The sequence below is a fragment of the Tenrec ecaudatus genome, chromosome 9 (assembly GCF_050624435.1).
Source record: "Tenrec ecaudatus isolate mTenEca1 chromosome 9, mTenEca1.hap1, whole genome shotgun sequence".
Classification (NCBI taxonomy): Eukaryota; Metazoa; Chordata; class Mammalia; order Afrosoricida; family Tenrecidae; genus Tenrec; species Tenrec ecaudatus.
This window is the reverse complement of record NC_134538.1, coordinates 139,498,871-139,512,582: the sequence shown is the minus strand read 5'-3', so window position 1 is coordinate 139,512,582 and position 13,712 is coordinate 139,498,871.

Here is a 13,712-nt window from a genome sequence, read left to right as displayed (position 1 = left end):
TCTATTTTGTCCTGCTTTTCCTTTTCTTGGACTTTGTATTTTATCAAGAAGGATGACCTCCTCCAGGATCTAGGCTGCCTGGAGCATATCAAAAGTTCCAGAGACAAAATTCGATCTATCTTACACGTAGGGAACATTTTTACACTATTTCTTACAAGAAATATTTGTGCATTCTTCTGGAAACCCGTGGTACACTTAATAGTATTTACAAATACCACAATACGTAGGCAGCAATTATTTTTTGGTTTGCCATATTAATTGTCCAGATTTTGCATGAATATGAGAAAATTGTAAATATCATGGCATGGAGCAGGCATACTATCTAATCCACAAAGTAACATCTTGCTATCACTTGAAAGAGGACTTTTCCAGCCAATTTTGAATTCTTCTGATTACATAGGCATTTAGATAGATAAACGTAAAATTAGATTATTGACAACTTTAGTATCTTTGTTTTCATGAAATTACTTATTGGTTCAATTCTGAGGATTTCATTTAATATATGTTGAAGTGCAATAAAAACTTCAAGTTGCCATCTTGGATCTTGTTCAATAGATTGTTCAAGTTCTCTTCATTTTGAGCAAACAGTGCTATGTCATCTGAATATAGCCTTCCTCCAACCTTGATGCACATGCTTCTTTATAGAGCCTAGCTTCTCCAGCCAATTTCAATCAGAGCAGCCCTATATAAGGTTGTTAAAATTAGTACTTTCACAGGAGCAGAAATACTCCCTTGGAGCAGCTGGTGGGTTTGAAACTCTGACCTGACAGCATAGCAGAGCTCTCTGGACTGTGGCAACAACTCTGCACAGAATCAGAAAGTATGCAGTGCGGCTATAACCACGATGCACAGAGTTCCTAATTTTAAATTTCAAACTATACATTTGTTTTGTCCGAATGCTTATTGGTCTATGTGTAGATTCTACATGAGTGCAATGAAGTATTCTGGATTTCCCGTTCATTCCAGTGGTACCTCTAATCTGTCATGATCCAGACAATTGAATGCTTTCCATAGTCAATAAAACACAGGCAAACATCTTTCTCATGTGTTCTGCTTTCAGCCAGGATTCACCTGACATCAGCAATGAAAACCCTTGTTTCATGTTTTCTTCTCAATCTGCCTTGCGTGTGGGCCCTGCGTGTGCTGGGCTCTGCTGTAAACTTTAGTGTGAGTCCTGGTGGCATAGTAGGTGATGTGTTGGGCTGTTAAACATGAGGTTAGTAGTTTGAAACCATCAGCTGCTCTGCAGAAGAAAGATGAGAATTTCTACTCCCATGAAAGGTTAGTCTTGGATACCCACAGGGGCAGTTTTACTTTGTCCTATAGGATCACTCTAAGTCAGATTTGACTTGATGACATGTAAACATTTTGGATTATCCTCAGCAAAATTGTACTTACATGTGATGTTAATTATATTGCTCAATAATGTCAGGATGTGGTTGTGCCACATTTTCTGGAATGGGATTACTAATAATAGTCCCTTCATTTCGTTGGCTAAATTGTCCCTTCCTTTTTTTGATAGCTATTAAACAGATATTTACAATCCAGCTGGTTAAGTCCCTCTGGAAAATAATTTCTGAGACAGCTTATTAAACTTATTAAACTCTCACTGACTTTGCAAATACTTTAAAAGCATGACATTCTTATGAAATAATTGGCATTGTCATCTATTGTGGGGAAAAACATGTGCTTCTGAGGCACATGGGACAGGACCACCACCTTTCTTGATTCAAGGCCCATGGGAACATGCTGATGGCTCAGCCTAGCTACCTTTTGAAGCAGCCCTGGTCTGTCTTTCCCGTTGAGATGAAACAGACACTTTGGCTCACATTCCTTGGCAAGGCTGCAGAAGCAGCAGTCTTCAAACTTATCAGTCACTTCATTTTCCCAACCTTTCTTCCCCTTGTGGCTGTGAACAGCTTGGTGGTTTATTCATTTTTCTTTGAATACCCTCAAATAAACGTTAAACTGTCCCTTTGCATAAACTAGACATGACTTACAGGCTACGTGCCAGGAAGAGTATTTAGACCTGCCTTGAATAAGGTTCTGGGCCTTGGAGTGTCTAGGCTGCAGGGTGCCTTGCACCTCAACTGCATCTGTCCTGTTATCTGTAAGTTTCCTCTTTGTAGATCGCGCCCCCTTGAGCCCATTCAATTTATAAGGTAAGAGCTTAACTCTATATTATCTTACAATCTATGGATGTTTAAAATGCTTAAAATTTAAAAATCTAAGTTTCCATAGTGTGTTCTGGTTGTTGCATGCATGGGTTTTACTCCAGAATAAAGTATTTGGAAAGCTGGGCTTTCAGCTGGGCTTTCAGGAAGCAGGCTTGTGTCTTGTGGTTACTGCAGGTGGTTAATTGCTCTCCTCCAATCTCGATGCCAAATTCTTCTTCATATAGTCCAGGTTTTATAAGTATTTTTTCAGCATACAGATTGAATAAACATGGCAAAGAATTGACATGGCAAAGCATTCCCCGAGTTTAAACCTGGCTGTAGTGCCCGGCCATGTTGTACCCAAACTGTCTATTAGTCTGGGTACAGGGTCTCATGAGTCCAATGAAGTGCCCTGGAATTCCTCTTCTTTCTTTGCAATGTTTTCTATAGTTTGTTATGATCCACACGGTTGAAAAACTTCATAGCCAGTAAAACACAAGTGAACACCTTGGTGCTACTCTCTGCTTCCAGCCAAGATCCATCTGATAACAGCATTTATGTCATGTGTTTCACATCCTCTTCTGAATCTGACTGGAATACTGAGAAGCTTCCTGTAGAAGTACTCTTACAATTTTTTGTGAATTATCTTTTGCAAAAATGTACTTGCATGGGCTATTAATGACATTGCTTGATAATTCTAGAATTCTTTGGGGTCACCACTTTTATTAAAGCGAACATAAATATGGATTCCTTCCAATTGTTTTGCTATTTAACAGTCTTCAAAGTTTTTTGCTATTTAACAGTCTTCACTTGGAATGAATTCTTCCAGTTCTGCATCAGGTTGCTGAAACATTTCGATTGGCAGCCCACTGATGCCTCAGGCATGGTTTTTCAACACTGCTGAAAGTGAAACTTGGATTTCTTTCTTCAGTGCCATCAGTTTTGTATCAGACACTACATCTTAAAGTGAGTGAATTTTGTTTTGGGTGTGGTGATTGTGAATTCTTTTCTTCTTGAATTTTTCAATATTTTGCCCATGGAATCCTTCAATATTTCACTTTGAAACTTGATTGTTTTCCCCTCAATTCTTACACCTTGAGATAGGCTGAACATGTTCTTCCCTTTTGCTTTTATTAACTCAACATATTTTCCTATTTTATTATAATAGTTCACTTTGTCTTCTCCAGCTGCCCTTTGGAAATTTCTGTTTAGCTTTTCAGGTTTAGAGTTCCTTCCATTTATTTTAGCTACGCTATGTTAAAGAGCATGTTTCAGAGTCTCTTCTATCTTCTATTTTGGTCTTATTTATCTTTTCTGTCATTTTAATAGCCATCTGCTTTCTTGATATACGGATGGTCTTAATGTCATCCACAACTCATCAGGTTTTTAGTAATTTTTCAATGTGTCAAATCTGTTTTTAGGATTATCTTAAATTAAGATGTAACATATTCAAGATATTATTGTGGCACTCATAGACTTGTTTCAATTTCTTTTGAACTTCACTCTAAATGTACATATCAGCAAATCAATGATTTATTCCATAGTTACTATGACCTCACTTTGGGTTGATGATATCAAACTTCATCTTCTCTATCTATAGATATAATCAAATTCCTTCCTAAGCATGCCTCCTAGAGAGGTCCATGGATAGAGCTGCTGGTCATATTGTTGAAAATGTATTTGCTATGAGAAAGTCTTTGGTCTTGCAAAATTGTACCATGTAATTTCTATCTTGCTATTACCAAGGCCATATTTTCCAACTACCAATCCTTCTTCCTTTTTTCCAACTTTTGCATTCCAATAATCAGTAGTTATCAATGCACCTGTAGTACATATTTAATCAATTTCATGCTAAATAAGTTGGTTAAATTCTTCAATTTCTTAATCATTGGCTTTAGTGGTATGTGCATAAATTTTTAGAATATTTACAATTACTGGTCTTCATTGTAGGCCTTTAGATATTTTTCTATCACACTCATAATTTACCTTCATAATAGTTATGAAAAGCTTTTTAAAATAATGAATATGATGATATTCCTCTTCAGTTTTATCATCCATATATAGTAAACTATGTAATTGCCAATTCCAAAACACCAATATCCTTCCATTTCAGGTTCCAAATGCTGCTTCAGTTCAAGTCCATGAATCTGATATTTCGTGGGAGATATTTCCTAGTTTGAACAGCTGCCTGGACTGACAAACCAAGAAGTAGGAAGATGACATAGCAAGACCACAGTGTGGGAGGCAGAGACAGATGAATTCAAAGTCAGAAGGCAAGATAAGAGGTCAGATGGTAAGTTTGATGGTGCCCAGGGATGGCAGGCAAAAGGGTCACCTGTTCGTTCAAATTCAGAGAACTGGAGGTTAATAAACCAGATGGAGGATCCAGACCAAGAAGCAGCAAAGGTCTCTCTAGTGTCTGTTTATACATGAAGCAGGCCACACCCCAAAGAAACATACTGTGACCAGAATTAAAGGTTGTGCACTGCTCTAAGTTGCTCATAACTTGCTGCTCACAGCCGATCCCTCATGGAGTTGATTACATTATATCACATGAGGAAAAGAGGAGACTCAGATGTAAAATTACTGAGAATCCTAGCTCAGTCAAATGGACACAAGATGTAACTATCACAATATTGATCTCTATATCACCATTTCATTTTTGTGGAACTCCAATTTTCATAAGAACATATTTTGTACATTCCATGTTCTGATTATTAATACTTGTTTTTGACTTTTTTGTTACCTTTTATAAAGGCTCATGTCTTGAATGGCAGAATCAAATTCACTAACTAAATTAAAGAGAAAAAGAGATTACTAGAAATTGACAAGGGAGAGTCTCACAGACATGGGCTGCCTTTGGGGAATCATGTTTGAAATGATAATACATACATGAAATATACTTTTTATATTAGAATTCACACCCTGAAGTAGTCATGTGTAGGTATTTTTCATAAACTCAAGTTTCTTGATAATCACAGGATTTTATAGTTGACCATTAACAAGCACTTAATCACTCAGGGCAATAACATTTCTCAAGTCTTAGGATTATTTTAGGTTATCTCTATTGATTAATTATCAGGGAATAGCTTTTGGATATTAAAAAATAAGAGAAGCATTTATGATGTTGAAGCAATCCTACTATATCTCAATGATTTTCACAGTTTTCTGGTCTTGCAGGATACATCTGAACCCTTTGCCCTTGAGTAATACAGAAAGCCATTAAAAACCATAAGGTTTTCAGTGGGTAATATCTGATAAGTGGACTCAATCTTCCTTCTTACTAGTCTTACTGAAAAACACTGAAGCCGCTCTATCGACGGTGACCCTGCGGTTATTTTAAGTACCATCTCTATGACTTCCAGGGTCACAGCAACACCCAAGCCACCCCTATGCCACAAGCTGACAGACAAGTCATGGAACAGCACGTTTAGAACATTTAAACTACAGAAAGGGGCCGTGCCATCATTATGTGACATGAATGGAAAATACGATAGGAAATTCAGGTATTGAGTACATACAAAAATTAAATGGGGGGTTAGAAGAGAAAGGGACTAGGACAGATCTTGAAACATTGATCCTACACATAAAAGTAAACCATCAAGTGTTGTGTTAGTCCAGGTGGACTAGAGAAACAGACTCATGGACACTCATGTGTATGAGAAAGAACTTTATATAAAAGAAGAATTTATATTGAGTAAGCATCCCATCTCAGTTCAGATTAAGTCCATAAATCAGATATTAGCCTATATGTCTGATATCAGTCTATAGATTAATCTTGAGACTCGGGCAACATATGTTTTGACACTGAATCAGCATGATAGTCACAGGCCAGGGGTTGGGAAATCTTGTGGAATCAGTGGAAGTGGAATCATCTCAGTGTCGGTGTGGGTCTCCATGTGCCTCCTTCTGCTCCAGGTCTCTGGTTTCATCAGCGTAGCGCATGTGTCTTGTAAGCAGGAAGAAGACGCAGAGAGAGTGTGTGTCCCACCTCCATGGAGGAAGACAGGAGTTCCTAGAATCCTCAGGAGAAGGTCATTTCCACACAGAGGCAAGATTGGCTATGACCTGATTGACAGGCTAGACTCCACTACTGCACAAGTTGACAGGAGATTATGTAACTGCTACAAGTATACTTTATTTCATTATAGACTTGCACAGAAGAAATTTAAGGGAGAAGAGAGTGAGAGAGAGGAATATTCTAATTGTGAAGTTAATCAAAAATATAAATGAATGTTGGACATAAGGTAAATCATGAGAAAAAATGAATATATATGATTTGGTGAGAGACTAAAGAAAAAAGAACTCAGATTTTGAGTCTGGGAAAATAAACATAAGAAAAGGTAAGAATTAGGATAGTAAGGAAAACCATATTTGAAGAAAAAATAATTTCCCATGCCACATGAACATGCTAATGCAAGATAGAAGAGACCATGGGATGTTTGATGGAAGAATTGGACAGGCTGTGCTTAATATGCCAGAAATTAATTTCTTAATATTAAGTGTTTGCGTGGTAATATGTTATTCTTTGTCTCTCAGGTGCACTTCATTCATTTCTCTTAGATGCAATTCATTAATTTTGAAAGAGAGAAAAATATTTGAGAACAAGCTAGTGTTCAGACTAATAATACATATCACTGGTGCTCATGTTTTATTTGCTAAATAATGTCTCTCACCCAATATGCTCTCATCCAATAGCCAATATTTTAATGAGAGAAATATGACCTCACTAAAATAACCAGTTGTCCATTTGTTTAAGGACTATTATTACATTAAGAAATTCTCTTGGACTCACAGATTTAAAACAGGTGCGTAATTTACCTATGTACACATATGTGTACTTTTGAAGCATTCTTAAATTGAGAAACATTTGTAAATATAGGTCACATCTTGCTTTTCCTCAATAGTTGAAACTGTTTTCTGACACTGTACTTCAACACTTCTTGGCATGCTATTTCTCACAAGCAAGAACATACGCTTAATGACCGGTTTCTTCTTCCTTTTTTTCATTTTCAAATATATTTTTATTTGAGTTTATTTATTTATTTAAATAATTTTATTGGGGTCTCAGATAACTCTTATCACAATCCATACATACATCCACTGTGTCAAGCACATTTGTACATTTGTTACCCTCATCATTCTCAAAACATTTGCTTTCTACTTGAGTCCTTGGTATCAGCTCATAATTTTCCCCTCCCTTCCCACTCCTCCCTCCCTCATGAACACGTGATAATTTATAAATTATTATTATTTTGTCATATCTTACACTGTCTGATGCCTCCTTTCACCCACTTTTCTGTTGTCTGTCCCACAGGAGGGAGGTTATATGTAGATCCTTATAATCGATTTCCCTTTTCTACCCGCCTTCCCTCCAAACTCCCAATATCACCACCCTCGCCACTGGTCCTGAAGGGATCATCTGTCTTGGATTCCCTGCATTTCCAGTTCCTATCTGCACCAGTGTACATACTCTGGTCTAGCTGGATTTGTAAGGTAGCATTTGGATCATGATAGTGGGGTGAGGGGGAAGCATTAAAGAACTAGAGGAAAGTTGTATGTTTCATTGTTACTACACTGCATGCTGACTGTCTCATCTCCTCCCTGCAACCCTTCTGTAAGGGGATGTCCAGTTGTCTACAGATGGACTTTGGGTCTCCACTCTGCACTCCCTCTCATTCACAATGATTTGATTTTTTGTTCTTTGATACCTGAGCCCTGACACCTCGTAGTCCCACAGACTGGTGTGCTTCTTCGATGTGGGTTTTGTTGCTTCTGATCTAGATGCCCGTTGTTTACCTTCAAGCCTTTAAAGCACCAGATGCTATATCTTTTGATAGCTGGTCCCCATCAGCTTTCTTCACCACATTTGCTTATGTACCCATTTGTCTTCAGCAATTGTATCGGGAAGGTGAGCACACAATGATATGAGTGTTTGTTCTTTGATGCCTAGCTCTGATCCCTTCAACACTTAGTGATCACACAGGCTCGTGTGCTTCTTCTAAGTGGGCTTTGTTGTTTCTGAGCTAGATGGCTGCTTGTTTACCTTCAAACTTTTAAGACCCAAGCACTATATCCTTTGATAGCTGGGAAGTATCAGCTTTCTTCACCACAGTTGCTTATGCACCTGCTTTGTCTTCAACGATCGTGTCGGGAAGGTGAGCATCACAGAATGCCAGTTTAATAGAACAAAATGTTCTTGCATTGAGGGATTACTTGAGTGGAGACCCAATGTCCATCTTCTACTTTAATATTAAGCCTATAAATAAGTGCACATAGGTCTATTTCCCCATCATCCTATATAAATATATTTACATATGTACCTTCCTGCATTTAGACCTCTATAAATGTCCATTGCATCCTAGTTTTTTCCTCTGTTTCCTTTTATTTTCCTCTTGCCCCACTATCATAATCAAGCTTCATCTGTATTTCAGTAATTTCTCAGTTACATTGCCCTTGGTCAATCCCTACCAGGCCTCTTACACCCTCCTTGCTACTGATTTTGGATCACTTGTTGTTCCTTTGTCCCTGGGTTGGTTAACACCACTTCCTTTCCCCCAGCTCTCTTTCTCCCATGTTCCCCCAGGACCATCGGCCCCATTGTTTTCTCCTCCAGATTGTTTTTCCAGCCTGTCTTATCTAGGTAGACCTGCAGAGATAATTATATGCACAAAAAAGAAGACAGAGCAAAACAAGGCAACAAAAGAAAACAAAACAATGACAACAATACAAAAATATGACAAAGAAGAGAAGCCTGTGACTAGAATGACCTGTTTCTGTGGGTACCATGGGTTCCAAAGTTTCCGAAGGTTTCCAGTCATCATGGCAGTGAACTCCTACACATTTCTCCCAGAGGTGCTGGAAGGTTTAAACTGCCAGCCTTTGGGTTAGCTGTCGAGTCTTAAGCAATGTGCAGTAAGAATCCTTAAACATAAGCACAATGAAACATTAAAATTTGGGAAAGGCTATTTAAGCTTCAATTCTTATGTACCCCATTGAATTCTTCAAATGTCCCAATGATGACCTTGTATAGGCAGTAGTTTGAGTTCAGAATCAAATGTAACATTGCATTGTTATCTGAAGGCATTGTGTTACCTTTCCTTTCAAAATATTGGTTGTTACAAGAAAATTATTTAGTAGGATGTGCTTCAATTTGTGTACCTGTGACCGTTCCTTATGACTTGATTTTGATTCTGTCTTTAAGTATCACTTAAGTAATGTGGTATTCCTATTACATCTTATCAAGCAGCACACACTATCATTCTGTTGCATTTCATGTAGTATGCACTCGAAACATTTGAATAAAGTAGCAACTGATAGATTTATCAACAGCAATGTTAACCTTGTTCCTATTTGGAATGAAAGAATATTTAGGACCTGGTAATTTGAAACAATGTCTATATATGTTCCACATATTTTTGATGGCTGTAACAAGGTAAATCAGGAATGCTCATGGAAAAAAATTGTAACATAAAAATACGTTATCAACATAGGGTCATGGTTTCCTATTTTATTCACTTGCTTATAACCATTATTATTATTGATTTTGATACTCAAAGAGTATCGTTATTTCATTAAACTGACTTTTTGATGTGTCCTTTTGACACGTACTCGGGTTTCAATGTCATTTTATTCTTTTCCTGCCTCTACCCTGAAATTGGTGATTTCTCCAAGGAGCTCATTTTAGTGAAGAATGTAATTTTTAAAATGAGATCTGCATGCTCATTAGGTATGTTCATTTCCTTTGGGATGTCACTGTCAAGCTCTTCTTGGGAAATATCACTAAAGAATATGTGTTCCTAAAAATTCATCCTCTATCCCACTATTTATACCTACCTACCTACCTACCTATCTCCAAAGCCATAAGTTTACAAACCTTGATACTTCTCAGCCCAAATCTCAGTTTCTATTATCCTCTCATTAGAATGCCTTTCTCTAACAGTCAAAGCCCTGCATCTCATTATCTTAAATAGATGGACTCATTTGCTTATTCCTACCTTCAGGAAACAGCCCATTGCTGCCATGGCCTCTCCTCACACAGGAGCCCTGCCTTATGCTCCTGCTGTAAGCGTCTCTTTGCTGGTCCCCTGCTCCTACTCACCTAACCTATGTGACCTTCTCCTCACCCTTCCACCAAGCAAAACCCTTCCTTGGACCCCGCGCCCCATTTTGATAGCCTCCACCTCCTTCCTCCTTGTAGACGATCACACAACATGTTGGGTCACCTCCGAGGTGGACACATTTTCATTCTGTTTAGGCTTTGGCACCCCAAACTGCTCTGTTTCTACCCCGTTGAATCTCTCCTTAACTCCACGCAGCTCTGGTACCATTCCGCCACTACAATCCAAACGTGCACCTTCTCTGCATACACTAAATACATCATTTGGTCAGCTTTATTTAATGATATCAGAACTTATTTTTTCTCCGTAAGAAGTTAAAGGGGAGAGGTAAACATGTCATGTATCGGTAATTGCACTCCCAAAGGGTAATATCCTGAGATACAGCAACACAGGAGACTGAATATTGAAGATCAATAGTGACTTTCTAGGAATCAGAGAGAGAATTCTTAAGGGGTCATGCATATGGAAGAGCTTAACAAGTCAATTTGAGATTATCTTTAGAAATGGGAGGAAGGTAGGTATTGGACTGACAGTGGTTCTCTGAGTGCCTCTAATGTCTAGACAATATTTTATCTGATGAGAGTGTTGCACTGTTCCTATAATATTTGAGCACATGATACTGTTCATGCTTTCTTTGGGGGAATTAAAACTTGCACACAAGCTAGGTAAAGGGTACCTGCAGTGGCCAGGCACAAGTACATCTTTAAGGCTGACCTGAACGGGAGCATTCAGTACAGTTTGCTGCATTTTACTTCTAGGGAAAGCATACCCTGTTTTTGGTGTCGGCGGAAGAAGGGAACAAATGTGAAAAATTGCACAGCCATTGTCTCTTTCAGATCTTGCCACTTTTGTTCCAGTTATATGAAGGCAAGCCAAAAAGTTCGCAAAATATGCATTCACTAAATAAAATATGTGAAAATGCAAAACTAGTGTTTTCCTCCATTTAGGTCTATATACTTCAGAAGAAAATATTTCCATCCTTCCCAAATAAATCTGTGCATTTCAATTGACGTCAGATCTAAAAAAGGCAGTGTTAACATCCTGAAGGGACTCAAATAATGTTCCTTTAGAAGTTTCTTTGAGTTTGGTGAACAAAACAAAGTCTGAATGGCCAAGGTGGGGTAGGAAGGACAACGCAAAGTTTTCCAACGATATTCCCATAGGAAATCCCTTGCACCATTAGAAGAACAAGTAGATGTTGTCATGATGGGAAAATACTCCTCAGAGCAACTTCTCTGGCGTTTCCCCACCAATGCCATGCCTCATTTTCTGAGAGACCTTGTCTGCAGTGACCACTGAGTACATCGACAGGTTGTACACACTTTGTTTGGTATACACTTGTGCATATATGAAAGGGAAAAGTAGTACTAAACCCACAGTGCTGTGCTAAATGTTAGCAATAAGTATGTGCATATACCCAGTCCCATGAATCCATTTCAGATGTCTTCAGAGATGAAGGTGGCTGGGAAGACACCTGCCTTACAGTTGAACGGGTATATAAGAGCTAAGTAAGATTTTGGTTGAGTGGAAATAGCATTAAGTGCATTGCTGGATGAAAAACCTAGCACACACAGAAACATGAATGTGAGAATTAACCCTTCTTAGGGAAAACGAAGACCCATTGACCCTGGATTGACTGCAAGTAACTCACAGCTACCCAGGTGACGCTGACTCATACTGAATTGGGGTGAACTGCCTCTGTGGGTTTCCGAGACTGTAAATCGAATGGGAGTAGAAAGCCTGTTCTTTCTCCCTAGCTGTCTGGTGGTTTTGAACGGCTGAACTGTGCCTTTAGAAGCCCAACAGGCTCGTCTCCAAAACTGGAAATCTTTAGAGGAGCATGCAGTTGTATCTGTCTTCTGCAGAGTGGCCCCGCATGACACTGGGTCTCTTTAAGTTAGGACCCACTCACTGCCATTGAGTTGATGCTGACTCATGACTTACGGTGACTTCCTGTGGATTTCAGAGATTGTGTTTACAGGAGTAGAAAGCCCCATTTTGCTCCCAAGGGCTGGTGGTTTCGAACTGCTGACAATGCAGATCCCAGACCAACTTGTAACCACTATACCACCAGGACTCCAAGAACTCACTGTTTGCAAAGCATTCATTTTGAAAAGGCAGAGATGGAAGATGCAAGCAGAAGACAGTCGTTAGATTTCTTGTATGAAGACATACCACTACAGAGAGTATTCAGGAGGAGCTATAAGTAAGATTTTATGAGTCAATGAATATTTCAGATAGTGAAAGAACATTTTTATCCATAACTGTACTCTTCAGGAAAACAAAGTTTTGCTATTATCACTACATTAATAATTCACACAGTGGTTGCAGCGTTGGTCTTAACACATACACATTGTGAGGATGACACAGGAGCAGGCAGGGTTTCCTTCTGTTGTACCCAGGGTCATTGTGAGTCCGAACCAACTGGACTGCGGGCACCTAATTACAATTAATAAGTGAGTTATTTCTTAATCTGTTTGTTAATTAGCTACATGGTATCCCATTGTCTCAAAAGCAGTATCACAGTGTAGTTCTTTTCAACTTACCAGTTCCTTGCAATACCACATAGTATATTTCTCTCCTGTTCATAAATTCTAATAAGTATTAGAAGAAATAACCTTCATCTTTACTCAGCAATATCAATATTTTCTTTTATATATTTAAGGGTTTATCTGTCGATATAAGAATCACATTCTCAGTATCCATATATAAACATTTAGAAAATGAAATTGATCACTCCTGTATTGTATATAATATGAAATTCAGTGTCAACACTTTTAAAATATAGTGTGATGAAACACAGTACTTGTATAGACGAGACTGTTGAGCATTTACTTTTGTAAATTAAAACTGTTCATCTTCATTTTTCACTAGATTCTGTTGTAAAAAGATCTCAAGAGCAGTGTCTTCAAAACTGAATCAGTATGTGGCAGGCCTTCACTGGGGTAAGGTACAAGGGATTGCTATGAGCTGATATCTTATTGAGGGTACCCAACAACAATGATTGGAAAAAGACAGGACTTTTGGTCACTCGCAGGGGCAGTTTGACCCTGCCCATTAGGGTAGCTATGGGCCAGCATCAAATTAATGGCAGTGAGGGGTACAAGTAGTTACAATAATGGTGGCAATCACGTGCTGGTTTACACTTTAATTTCAAAGATTTTTCATAGGGGATTAATTATTCCAGAGTGAAAGGTTGCCAACTCCATAATATACATTAACCAAAACAAAACACACTGCCATCTAGTTGAATCTTACTCGTAGCCACCCTGTAATGCTTTCCAGTTATAGACTCAGTTTTGAACGGCTGGCCTTGAAAATACATGGCTGCTACACCATCTGGGCTTCTCACAATATATATTAATCAGATGGAATTTCTAGTAAAAACACAGCAAAACATGGACATTTTATAGCACTTAACATGCATGGATAATTC